This window comes from Archocentrus centrarchus, chromosome 17 (genome assembly GCF_007364275.1).
Source record: "Archocentrus centrarchus isolate MPI-CPG fArcCen1 chromosome 17, fArcCen1, whole genome shotgun sequence".
In the NCBI taxonomy this organism is placed as follows: domain Eukaryota; kingdom Metazoa; phylum Chordata; class Actinopteri; order Cichliformes; family Cichlidae; genus Archocentrus; species Archocentrus centrarchus.
The window spans coordinates 19351699-19365571 of NC_044362.1; positions in this window are offsets into that span (position 1 = coordinate 19351699).

Consider the following 13873-nt stretch of genomic DNA (forward strand, 5'->3'; position numbering starts at 1 on the left):
AACGACGCGACAGAGAACAAATGAAAACTGAGGGCTTAAATACACACTGGGTAATCAGGGCAAGAGGAAACAGCAGGGAACAACAGGTGAGGCAAATGAAACTAATTACACAGGGGAAGCAAAGCTAAACACAAAGCACAAGGAAATCACATTGGCAAAATAAAACAGGAAGTGATAAACCAAGGAACACGCAGACAAGTCACAACACTGGGAACATGACAAACATACAGGGAGGACAAACTCAGGAAATAAACTATTAACACAAAACGCTGGGCCAACGGCCCAGGACATGACAGTACCCCCCCCTCAAAGGCCGGCTCCCGACGGCCAAAACCAGACAAGGGCGGGAGGCGGGGGACCAGGAGGGAGGGCCCGAAACAAAAACAAAGACAGGGAGCAAAACAGAAATCACAGGGCGTGAACAAAACAAATCAAACCCGTACAGGAAGAAAACAAAAACACAGGACCAGAACAAAAGGCGACGGCACAAGGCCGGAGACAGTCCAAAACAGGGGGTCGAAACAAGGAACAGTCCAGGAGCTATGACAAAACAAAAAACAGCAGGGGAAAAAACAGTCCACAGTTCAGGGGAGTCAGTGGGAAATCCAAAAACAAAAAACACACAGTTCAGGAGGCCGCAGAGGCCAAGGGGCCACAAAGCAAAATCCCAACGAGGGAGGCCGACCGCGCTCCCAGCGGCGGCGGCGACGAGGACGAGAAGGAATCACTGGAGGCCGACCGCGCTCCCAGCGGCGGCGGCGACGAGGACGAGAAGGAATCACTGGAGGCCGACCGCGCTCCCAGCGGCGGCGGCGACGAGGACGAGAAGGAATCACTGGAGGCCGACCGCGCTCCCAGCGGCGGCGGCGACGAGGACGAGGGGGAATCACTGGAGGCCGACCGCGCTCCCAGCGGCGGCGGCGACGAGGACGAGGGGGAGTCACTGGAGGCCGACCGCGCTCCCAGCGGCGGCGGCGACGAGGACGAGGGGGAGTCACTGGAGGCCGACCGCGCTCCCCGCGGCGGCGGCGGAGACGAGGAGAAGACACTGGAGGCCGACCGCGCTCCCAGCGGCGGCGGCGACGGGGAGCAGGCACCCGAGGCCGACCGCGCTCCCAGCGGCGGCGGCGGAGACGAGGAGAAGACACTGGAGGCCGACCGCGCTCCCAGCGGCGGCGGCGGAGACGAGGAGAAGACACTGGAGGCCGACCGCGCTCCCAGCGGCGGCGGCGGAGACGAGGAGAAGACACTGGAGGCCGACCGCGCCCCCAGCGGCGGCGGCGGCGACGACGAAGACACACCAGAGCCGCAACATGCCCGGACTCCCCTGAGCCCAGGGCGGTCAAGGACACAGGAAACTCGGAAGGTCCGAACCGAGCGGGACCCCCTGGCGGCTCGGACTGAGCGGAACACTCCGAAGACTCCGGCGGCTCGGACTGAGCGGAACACTCCGAAGACTCCGGCGGCTCGGACTGAGCGGAACACTCCGAAGACTCCGGCGGCTCGGACTGAGCGGGACCCCCTGGCGGCTCGGACTGAGCGGGACCCCCTGGCGGCTCGGACTGAGCGGGACCCCCTGGCGGCTCGGACTGAGCGGGACACTCCGAAGACTCCGGAGGCTCGGACTGAGCGGGACCCCCTGGCGGCTCGGACTGAGCGGAACACTCCGAAGACTCGGACTGAGCGGGACCCCCTGGCGGCTCGGACTGAGCGGGACCCCCTGGCGGCTCGGACTGAGCGGGACCCCCATCGGCTCGGACTGAGCGGAACTCCCTGGCTGCATTGCAGGGCACGCAGCCGTCTCCTCCGACGACTGGGGCTGCTTTGCAGATAGATCGGGTGAGTCAGATGGTGAGGATGAGGGTGACAGGAGAGCTGACTGAGGGCGAGCTAGTGCTACACTAGCGAACTGCGTGGAAGCAGACTGAGACTGGGAGGTGGCTGGAGCTACAGCAGACTGAGGACGAGGGAGAGCGGCTGGCTGAGAGCTAGGGAAATCAGGCTGCGTGGAAACTGACCGAGAGCTAGGGAAATCAGGCTGCGTGGAAACTGACCGAGAGCTAGGGAAATCAGGCTGCGTGGCAACTGACCGAGAGCTAGGGAAATCAGGCTGCGTGGAAACTGACCGAGAGCTAGGGAAATCAGGCTGCGTGGAAACTGACCGAGAGCTAGGGAAATCAGGCTGCGTGGAAACTGACCGAGAGCTAGGGAAATCAGGCTGCGTGGAAACTGACCGAGAGCTAGGGAAATCAGGCTGCGTGGAAACTGACCGAGAGCTAGGGAAATCAGGCTGCGTGGAAACTGACCGAGAGCTAGGGAGGTCTGGCTGCGTGGAAACAGACCGAGAGCTAGGGAGATCTGGCTGCGTGGAAACAGACCGAGAGCTAGCTAACACTGGGGCCTGAGAGGGAGCTGACACAACTGGAGCTACAGAAGGAGCAGGAGCTGAGGGAACTGGGACCAAAACCGAAGGAACTAAGACAGGGGCTGAGGGAACTGACTGAGAGGGCACTGAAACAGCTGACACTGGGGACCGAGGAAGAGTTACTGGAGCTAGAGCTGACTGAGGGCGAGGGAGAGCGACTGGAGCTAGAGCTGACTGAGGGCGAGGGAGAGCTGCTGGCTGCGTGGGAGCAGACTGAGGGAGAGCCGACTGCGTGGAGACTGACTGAGAGCTAGAGAGAGCTGACTGCGTGGAGACAGACTGAAGAGGCACTGTGGACGACACTGAAAACTGCTGTGAAGGCTTGGACCTGGCTGCCCCCACCCGCGGAACAGGAGCGGGCGCAGAGGTCAGCCCGTCCGTGGCTGCCTCCCCCCGCGGAACAGGAACGGGCGCAGAGGTCAGCCCGTCCGTGGCTGCCTCCCCCCGCGAAACAGGTACGGGCGCAGAGGACAGCCCGTCCGTGGCTGCCTCCCCCCGCGAAACAGGTACGGGCGCAGAGGACAGCCCGTCCGTGGCTGCCTCCCCCCGCGAAACAGGTACGGGCGCAGAGGACAGCCCGTCCGTGGCTGCCTCCCCCCGCGAAACAGGTACGGGCGCAGAGGTCAGCCCGTCCGTGGCTGCCTCCCCCCGCGAAACAGGTACGGGCGCAGAGGACAGCCCGTCCGTGGCTGCCTCCCCCCGCGAAACAGGTACGGGCGCAGAGGACAGCCCGTCCGTGGCTGCCTCCCCCCGCGAAACAGGTACGGGTGCAGAGGACAGCCCGTCCGTGGCTGCCTCCCCCCGCGAAACAGGTACGGGTGCAGAGGACAGCCCGTCCGTGGCTGCCTCCCCCCGCGAAACAGGTACGGGTGCAGAGGACTTCACAGAGGCTGGCGGAACCTGGGGCTCCTGGAGACGAGCTGGCATCACAGCAGACAGGGGCGAGCGCGACCGGGGGGGAGCGCGACGATGCCGGGTGCGCTGCTTCCTCCGCTTTCTGTTGGAGTGGGAGGCACGATTCTCTGCATCCAGAATGTCCACTAGCAGAGGAGAATCAATGATTTCTACATCTTGCGGCAGCCAACAGAGGTCGGGCTGCGCGACGGTGGAGTGGGAAAAAGTCTCATCACTTGCCGCAATAATATCGAGCCCGGTGGTACTCACGGAGGTGGTGGCCTGTGCGTGAAGCGGTGACAATGTCCGCGGCGTTATACCGCTCGGGTCTTGGGGAGAGGTGAGTGGAATGGAAGATGGCAGGGCCGGAGAGCAAGGCAGTGCCGGTGGCGATGAGGGGCCATGGAGAGGAGGAGACGAGGATAAGCCGTCTGGCTGCAGGAGAGGTGCATTAGTGATGGCTTGAAGAAAAAAATTTGAGTCCCTGCCCTGGACTGGGCGGCCAATATTGTGCAGTTCATATTGTAGGTTCTTTCGGAGCATGATTATTGAATGGGCAAGTGAAGCGGTGTCAGGATGGGTGAGGAGCCAGGTGGAGGACGAAATAAGTCCACAACAGAAAGCTAATTGTATTAACCGGTGGTGACTGGTGGGGGCCTGAACAATTTTCTCGGAGAAATCCTTGAGCTCCAGGATCTTCTCTTCTTGCTCAGAGAGGGTCCTTATATCTGCGGGGTCCATAGTTTGGTCGCGTCGTTCTGTCATGGCCGGGGAGGAAACGGACGAGGAAGGACTCACATGAAGGACTCCAGAAGCAAACATAACTAAAAAGGGGATTTATTTCAACGGGGAAACACAAATACAAAAACCTTGGAAGGGAGGCACAGGGAGACGAAGGGCAGGCACAGGGAACACAGGAACATGCGGGCACAAAACATCAACGACGCGACAGAGAACAAATGAAAACTGAGGGCTTAAATACACACTGGGTAATCAGGGCAAGAGGAAACAGCAGGGAACAACAGGTGAGGCAAATGAAACTAATTACACAGGGGAAGCAAAGCTAAACACAAAGCACAAGGAAATCACATTGGCAAAATAAAACAGGAAGTGATAAACCAAGGAACACGCAGACAAGTCACAACACTGGGAACATGACAAACATACAGGGAGGACAAACTCAGGAAATAAACTATTAACACAAAACGCTGGGCCAACGGCCCAGGACATGACATAAAGGGTGTAAATAAATTTCACAGTGAGAGATCAGAACAGTCTCCATGCTGTAAATTATAGGTCTTTATGGATATTCAGTTAAAGCCGGGCTAAAATTAAAGGATCGGCAAAACAACGTGATCTTTTTTTTTTTTTTCTTTCTTGCATATGCCACTGACTTTTTGCCACAGCCTAACTTATGCCACTTTTCCACTAAAGCTCTTGCTTGTTCAGTTTCTGTTAATTAGCAATGTGGAGAATTACTACCATCCAGGCACTGTACACATTACAGGATTGCTCATGATTGCTAGGTTACTGCTTCCCTCTTCAATACAGCTTAATCAACAAACAAGCACGGATATGGTTTACTTTGATCAGTAACACATACCATACTTGAACATTGTGGCTATGTTGTGATTGCATTCTATTTGTCATTTAGCTGCAACTAATCTACGGCTTTAAGATTGTACCTGCATTGCGAGTTCTTTTACTTTGAAATTAAGGGAAACAACAGCTCACATGCATTATGAAACAAACCTCAAATCCATTTCCTGCAAATTCAAATTGTAGATGCTATTTTAGATTATAGGAGTGATAATGACAATTATGCCTCTTTTCTTTTTTGTTTTCCAGCGGCAGTTTTTGTGGCTTTTCAACCACAATGACCTCACAGCGAGGCACATTTAAAGAATTCAAGTCTCTCCACCTCGACATGTTTTCTTTGATTTTGACCTCTCATGCATTCTGTGTGTTCCCTCTCCAAAAGTGCCATTCACATTATGGTGAAAAGCCTCATGCAATAATGTGGGGTGTTTCAGCAAACATCCATGCGGTAAATAAGAGAGTAGCTGGGAATGCTGTGGCGAACGCTGTGGTAAATATGTCTCGAGTCATTATTAGATGGTTTTACTCATTAAGATCAAAAGCCACAGATTCAAAGGCGATCTCAAACCTTGAAAAGGGAAAAGCTAGTTATTGAAAAAAAAAAAGAAAAATCAAAGGATCTTAACTGACTTTTTGAGGATTTTCTACAGGATTTGTTAAAAGCTCTTGTTCCATGCAGACATAAACACTCTCTGTTCTTCTGCATCAAGAAGAAATTCTTTTCAGCATTAATTTCCGAGCTTATTGGACAGACCAGCTTTCTATAGTTCTGTAATCACAGGGCAGAATGAAAAAAGATGGGAATTATCATGATTCTTATAATGGCAGTTTCCGTGATGGAAGGAGCTCAACCACAACTCAACTCTCCTGCATTCATGACAAGACAATGACTTAATTCACTGAGGACCAGGACTACAGTTTGCACAGTGTGTTCCTAAATCCATTACTTAGATTGTAGGCAGTCTTTGCTATGATGTTAAGAAGCTAGTTTCAAAGATTTCACAATGATGTTAGGTGGTTCCAAGGAAACATCTTTTAGAGCATCCAGTCAAAAACATTCAACACAATTATGCAATTTCCAAAATTATGGGAAAGTAAGGTTGGAAACTTAACGGCCATTCTGCAAATGTTGGTATCATCTATTTTGCCGCCATGCAGAAATACAGCACACGATTTCAAACTGGCATGGGGTAAGCATCCAAGTAGAAACCCATGACTGTGTACAGAGACTGTGTACATAAGATGGACTCTAAAATTTCACCCACTAGTTTGTCAACTCATGTTTTGAAGCCAGAAGTTTTGGATGTTTGGATGAGACGGTGGAGTAGAGGAGTTATCAACTTACACTCTCAAGGTCCATCTGTGAATCAGAGTGATATTAATTGGGATGCTAACTGGGAAGTGAAAAACATGTAAAACAAGATGCACTAAGTATACAAACTGAACATCCAACAGCTCAGAGTGTTAAACAAACACTGAGCAAGATGTAATGGCAGCTACCTCAATCTAAAATGCCCTCACTCCTTCATCATGCATAGCTGTAAGCCTTAACACAATTTAAACAAGTTAGGTATATATAAAAAAAAATCCCCCCAGTATAGCTGTCATGTCTGTATATTTCTGCTCTAAAGTTGCCACACATGTCCAGTCCAGGGACTAAATGTTTTGGTACTGTTAGCCTAACTTTACCAGTATAATATTTTAAGAAAAGAGATACATTAATTTTTCCAATTTATTTACTCTTTTACAAACTATGCATGTTACTGGATTCTCATTTAGGATGTGCAGGCCAAATATATTATATTTCCAACACTTTCTAAGTAAATACAATAAGGATAAAAAGAAGCATGAAAGCATGCAGTGAGAGTACTGACAGGGACTAGAAAGAGAGCATATTGGCTCCCTGTTAAATCCAGAATCAAATTTAAAATCCTTCTCCTCACACACAATGTGTTGAATAATCAGGGCCCATCTTATCTTTTTTTTTTTGCATTTTTGGCCACAGCAGCTTTTTATCAGCAGTGGAGGGAGACAGGAAATGGGGGAAAGATACAGGGGAGGGCACGTGGGCAGGCTGGTGACAGCCCGGGACTCGAGCCTGCACTGCCCGCTCCACAACACAGTGTATGCATGTAGTTGCCTGCTCCACCACTGAGCCACCTGGGCGCCCAGGCCCCACCTTAGCTTAATGACCTGATAGTACCATATCACCCCAATAGAGACCTTTGCCCTCCCAGCTTGGATTCAGGAGAAAGACACCCTCTCTGTTTTTAAGATTAGGCTTAAAACGTTTCTTTCTGGGGGCTTCCCATGATGCACTGAGCATTTGTTCTTCACTCACCTCTTTTCACTCTCTGTGTTTATACACCACTCTGCATTCAATCATTAGTTATTATTAATCTCTGGCTCTCTTCCACAGAATGTCTTTTCTCCAGTCTGTCTCCTCTCACCCCCAACCGGTCATGGCAGATGACTGCCCCTCCCTGAGCCTGGTTCTGCCAGGGGTTTCTTCCTGTTAAAGGGAGTTTTTCCCTCCCACTGTCTCCAAGTGCTTGCTCGTAGGGGGTCATCTGATTGTTGAGTTTTCTCTGTAATATTGTAGCAGCTTTACCTTACAATATAAAGGACCTTGAGGTGATTGTTGTTGTGATTTGGCACTATATAAATAAAACTGAATTGAAGCTGAATGGTTTTTGTTAGGTGTCATATACTCCTGTTTTTGCTTTCATTTCACTATTATTTCAGCAGTTTGGGGGTTTCAGGTTTGACTTCCATACCTTTTTTGAGCCACATCTGACAATTTAAAATTTTTTTCGACATACACATACTGTGTCACGTCACCCCCCCCCCCCCCCCCCCCCCCCCCCCGTAAACTTGAAAAAAAAAGTTTACAATATACTTCTGCTTCATTTGCTTTGTAGTAGTTTCCATCATATTCAACCAGCTCTTGTATCTTTTCCTAATGAGTATGAAATTAGGCAAGTGAACCTTCTTCTGACTATAATAAAAAGCTTTCCCTTTATATACATTTATAAAAGTGCCTGTAGAATCAGTCACAATGTGGGACATTGTCTCAAGATGTGGGACAGGGGGACAAGGAATATAAATGCTATGCAGTCCCGCATAAAGAGGGACATTTTTCTCACCCTAATCCCAGCTGCAATAGAGCAAGAGGTGGGGTACAACCTGGACTGGTTGCATAGTCTATCATGCATATCCTTGGATTATGGGAGGAAGCCTTCCTAATTTATTTTGTTTTTAAAAATTTATAAAGTGATAGGTCTAATATGTTGATTAGAATTCATATTACCTCTTGCCCCTCTATAGACAGCATTAGCAAATTAATGCTGTCTATAGAGGCATTAATGCTGTCTATAGAGGCAGTAGCTGCCAGTAAAGGGCAGCTACTTGTGTATCTGCCCTTTACTGGCCGAATGCACCTTTGGGGGGTTGACAACACTAAGTATGTTTGATTAACACACAGTAACAACTAATATCTGCTAAGTTTGAACTTGGCAAATAAAAATGTGAGAACAAGTCAGCCCATGTAAAAAAATGTCTAGTAGAACAATTAGTAAAAAGCAATTTGGTAGCTGCATATTGTGAATCACAATGTAGAAGCACGCTCAGTTATTGATTTCTTCATTTAAATATTTACTTCAAAGGTGCTTTAGAGGAAGCTCTGAGTTTCAGAACTGTGTTGTATTCTTGGTAGAACCACACTGAAGCTGTAAAGTCCTCAGTTGTTTCCCGTGAGACTTGTGTCAGCTGCAGACTCCACTGACAGAAGGTAGATCAAGCATAGAAAGCAGATTCAGCTCTCTACAATAGATAAAATCTGACAAGTAACATGGATCCAGACTTGTCTCCTCTCTAGATCTTTTTGGCTCGTAACACTTTGCCTTTCCTCTGTCCTTAGGAAGCCTGCAAAAATGCTCTTATATGGGAAAAAGCCCTAAACAAATAAATGTAATGCATCGGAGTCACTGCCTTCCAACTGGGTGATTTGCTCCAAAAATATCATTGTGTCTCAGCCCAAAAAAACGAGCTTATCTGAAAAAGGCATCTCAATCTATAGTCAAGCATTTTTAAGCACTTGATAAAGTACTTGGGAACATTTGTTTTAATTTCGTTTCCAATGGTGAATGTTTATCTTATGTGTAGCTGTAAGTGTTGTTGCTCTGTTGTGCAGCGAGTTCTTTCACATAGAGGCTAAAACACTGAAAAATGGAAACAGATGCTCATTGTTCCAGCGTGAAAAGGCAGAGAAAAAAAAAAAAAAGAGGACTAGAAGAAAAAAAGATTTAGAGAATCTAATGATTCCATACACCAGTAGCACATTTAAGCTGAGTTACTTTTTTCACACATTTGAGCTGCTGAGAAAACTATACAACACTAAAAATATATTTTAAAAACCTGCCCCAAATAGGGGCAGTTTATTCGGCTGTTACATGATTTAAATACCAATACAGTAGCACATTTCTTGAGATATCTTTAGTGACTTTTTAGGGAATAGGGAAATGGGACATCATTGCATGCCACTGAAAGGAATCCTGTCACTCAAGCTGGTGTTCTGAGACTGCCTCTATTTTTGGTACCTGAAGCACAGACACATGCCATACGGTTACGCTGACACAAACAGAGAGGCAATAAATAATAAATTCACCAAACAGGAAGATATTATCCACTCATGGCTTGTTGGAAGTCAATAATTTGCAAAGCAGCTCACAGGGAAAATTGGTAGCAATAAACCCATTATGCAAAAATGCTAAGTGGAATAGAGGAACACAGCTAGCCTTGAAGTGAGGCGGGACTTTGAGGCAACAGCCACCTCTTTCCATGCTAGCTTCGGTTCAATTAGCATCCACAATTTCATTCTCAAAACGTGTAGCTTTTAAAGGCCTTCATGAGAAGCTGCAGCATGGAATAAATCTGAACACCATGTCATTTTAATAAGCCCTACACAGGTGTTTTCACTTGGCTGATTAAACTTGGCAGACCCTCATAAGACTGTGGTAACTCAGACTCTCCTGCTAGGCTTTCTTGCAGGTGCCGAGATGGCACGAACAACAGCTTTAGAATTTTTCTTAATATAAATACAGAACCAAATTAACATTTTTGTCCAACAAAATGCACATGGCTACAAATATTAAAATCCTGGTTAATTTTGTACTAAAAAGGGTAATAATATATGAACACTCTATTTGTTCACCAGCAACCTTCAGCTGAAGTAAAAAAGGAGACATTTTTTTTTTAGTACAGCATAACAAAGAATACCTCACTCTATTTTTTCTTTGCATCATTCAGACATTATTCCTCTGTGATTAACTCTAGTGCTAACCTTGAACCCACACCAGATAAATAGACTGAATTACCATGTATTGGTGTGTTATATATTTGGAGCAGTTCAATGCCAAATGAAAACAGGCACAAACAAACAGTGCAGACTTCATTTTATAATTAGCTCAATATATTGTATTAGGGAATTTCAATCAGTGGCTTTATTAGTAAAGCATATTTTAGATAAGACACAGTTTATTTGTCACATACACAGTTATTCACAGTACAGTGCACAGTAAAATGTATTTTATGCAAGTGAGCATATTTATTATATTTTTAAAGACATGCAGTTACCGCGGTTAGGTTAATTGGTGATTCTAAATTGTCCATAGGTGTGAATGTGAATGTGAATGATTGTTTGTTTCTCTGTGTTAGCCCTGCAACAGGCTGCCCCCCCCCAACCCTGAACAGGGTAAGCAGAAGAGAATGGATGGATGGATGGATGGATGGATGGATGGATGGATGGATGGATGGATGGATGCAGCTCAAAGTGCTTTGCAGGTGACTGCTGAAGTGATAGTAAGATAATAAAATGAAAATATTTATGGGTAATGCATGATGGGTGTCATTCGGGCTGAAGAGGTTAAGCATACATTCCAAATGCCCGGCTGCAAAGGCTGCAACGGGGGCCTGGGTTTGAGCCTGCCTCAGACCATAAAAAAAAAAAAAAAGAGAGAGAAAGAGAACCAATAAAACATTTTTAATAAAAATAAGAATAAGAATTCAAAAGTAATAAAACAGATAAAATACAATAAAATCAAAGTGAGGCACTAAAATAAAAATAAAATTTTAAATGAAATAAAATTTTAAAAAATGTTCATAAAACACTTTCAAAATTCTGAGCTGCTCTCAGATGCTTAGTCTGACTGTCCCAACAGCTCAAAGTAAAAAAGCTAAAAAAAAAGTTTCTGTCCTGAGCTTTGGAACAACTAAAACAGTTGTTCCAAAACAGTGCTGCCAGAAGACCTGAGAGACCATCCCGGTCCGTGGTATGTCAGGCATGTAGGCTGGTGTGAAACCTTAAAGTTCTTTAAAGTAACACAACTTTAAAATCAATACGGAAACTGACAGGCAACCAATGTAAAAACTTTAAAACCGGTGCAGTGTGTTCTCTCCTTGTGATCCCTGTCAGCACCTGTGCAGCACAGTTCTGAATCCATTGTAACTGATTTATAGCGTTTTGGGGGTAGACAAGATAGGATAGCTTTACAAAAGTCTCGCCTTCAAGAAATAAAAGCATACGTTAGTCTCTCTGAGTCACTTAGAGAAATCCTGGTAGAGTTGTAAAAGGTTTTATGGGGGTACAGGCATTGATATCTAAACTACATCTAAAAAGCATCAGCTGGACCCATCTAGCTGTGAGAAGAAATGCCAAGGCCCCTGATGGCACTATCAGAGGATAAAATACATAAAATCAAAAAGTAAAGACCCTCAAATTGATGCTTGGGGAACACCATAAATTATTTTGAAGTGTTTTGGAACTCACCATTAACTGCCAAAGAAAAAAGATGCAAAACAATAGTTAAGCTGCTCCATCTGATACTTTGGTCTATTTAAAAGAATTTGGTGATTCACTTTATTAAAGCCAGAGCTCAAATCAAGTAGTACTAAAACAGAAACCTCACTTATATTTTACTACATTCCAACACTATTATCTACTTTAAAAAGGACTGTGCCTGCACAATGAAAGGTTCAAAACGGAGACATATCTAAAACATATCTAACTTATTGTTAGTAACTGAGTGTCAGTTGACGTAGACTTTTTTTTTCAACAGACTTCATAAACTCAGTCTGTAATTGTGTAATAAATTACTGAGTTTTACAGAAAGACTCAAAACTGTTAGAACCTTTGCACCCATCCAGTTGGTTGGCGTGCTTTCCTATCTTTTCACCATCTGGGAGATATCATCTGTGTCATAAATTTACAATATGTCTGACTGTCCAGATAACTAAAAACAAGATGATACGAGCAGTTCTACCCACTCAGCTGCACATAATAACAGTTTAACTGATATGGCATGAATGCAACAAAAAAACCGCTGTGGAAACGATATAAATTTAAAGTTGCTGAATGCCCACACAAAAGTCAGTTTTTAACTCTACTTTTAAAAGAAGATGATGTTGTAGAAAACCTTATATCATTTGGCAGAGAATTTCTGAGAATGGAACAATAACAACTGAATGCACCATAATTTGATTTACAATGTATTTTTGGTCTACTATAGAGACCTTTACTTGATGATCGAAGGGCTCTCCCAAGTGTGTATTTAGTGAAATGGCTTACATTTATGATTTCATGCTTTTACATTTTTGTAAATAGTTCCATTTACTGCAGTAATTCTTTCTACTCAGTGTTGAATATGGTCTAAGTACAGCTGGAGAAATAGTTATCCTGATCATTGGTTATCAAAATCATGTTCTCAATAGATACTTATCAATACACATTGATCCAAAATATGTCAGTAATCACCGTATTAGAAATAGAAACATTTCACAGTGGGTAAAATGTATCATCAGTTTCTGTCAGAATGTACAAATCTAGTCAATAACTGATCCTAACTGGTCAACCAATGGCTGCATTAAATTCATCACTGCCTTTGGGGATCTCTCGCTGTAAAAATTACCTTCAAGCTCAAGTGAACAGAAGGAAACAACATGTTTCTTTGACAACCACTTGTCTCTTAGAGGCCATCATCTCTGCACAGCTCCTTTCTGTGCAGCATTGACTCAAGTGATAATCATGGCATTTCTCAGCCACAGGTCAGCACGTAGAGAGTCACCCTAAAGAGACTGTTGTGGTAAAAGTTTCAGGCATCTTGTTCTCATTGCCTGCTCTTCTTGTTATCTGAAGTACTACAAACAGATTGAAACTATATGTACGGTGTGCTACCTGGCATAAACGGATTTCGGTCTGCTTTAAAAACATGAGTACGGAACATGGATTTTTGGCAGCACTTTGCTGCATTTTTCTGCTACTACTGCATTAAAACATGCAGCTTGTCTTGACACTACTGTCATTATAATTGCATTTAAGGTTCAAACAGAGCAGATGCTTAAATATGCACTTCCATAAATAATCAGCTCTATTAGTCTCACTGATGGTAGAGCTGTGATAGATGTGAAGTGGGAGGAAGCAGAGGAGGGATTTACTTAGGTTTTTTTTTTTACAAGATAAGAGCAGCTAGGACGTCGTGGTGACAATTTATACATTGAAAAAAGACATCAATCTGGACCCAAGTCAAACATGTTTGACATAATTCAAGAATGCATTTCATGCCATGGCATTCGTCCTGAAAGTAAATTGAGTCTGAACAGCGGGCAGAATAAATACGCCAATCACGGCTTCTGGCAAAATCTATGATTTATGCCTTTCAAACTGGATTGTTTCAAATATCAGTTTTTCTACCTTTCCTTTCATGTGCATGCCATGTGTTGAGTTCTGTGGACGTACTACTGTGGTAGGATTCAAACATAAGGCTTCATGACAGATACTTTACACATGCCAGACTGTTAGGCGATGGAAGAACTGTGAGACAACGATAAAATGTTCATATTAAAAGCATTTACCCCTCTCCAGGCGCCAGACTGTCTGACACTGGCTCAAATTGATTCTTA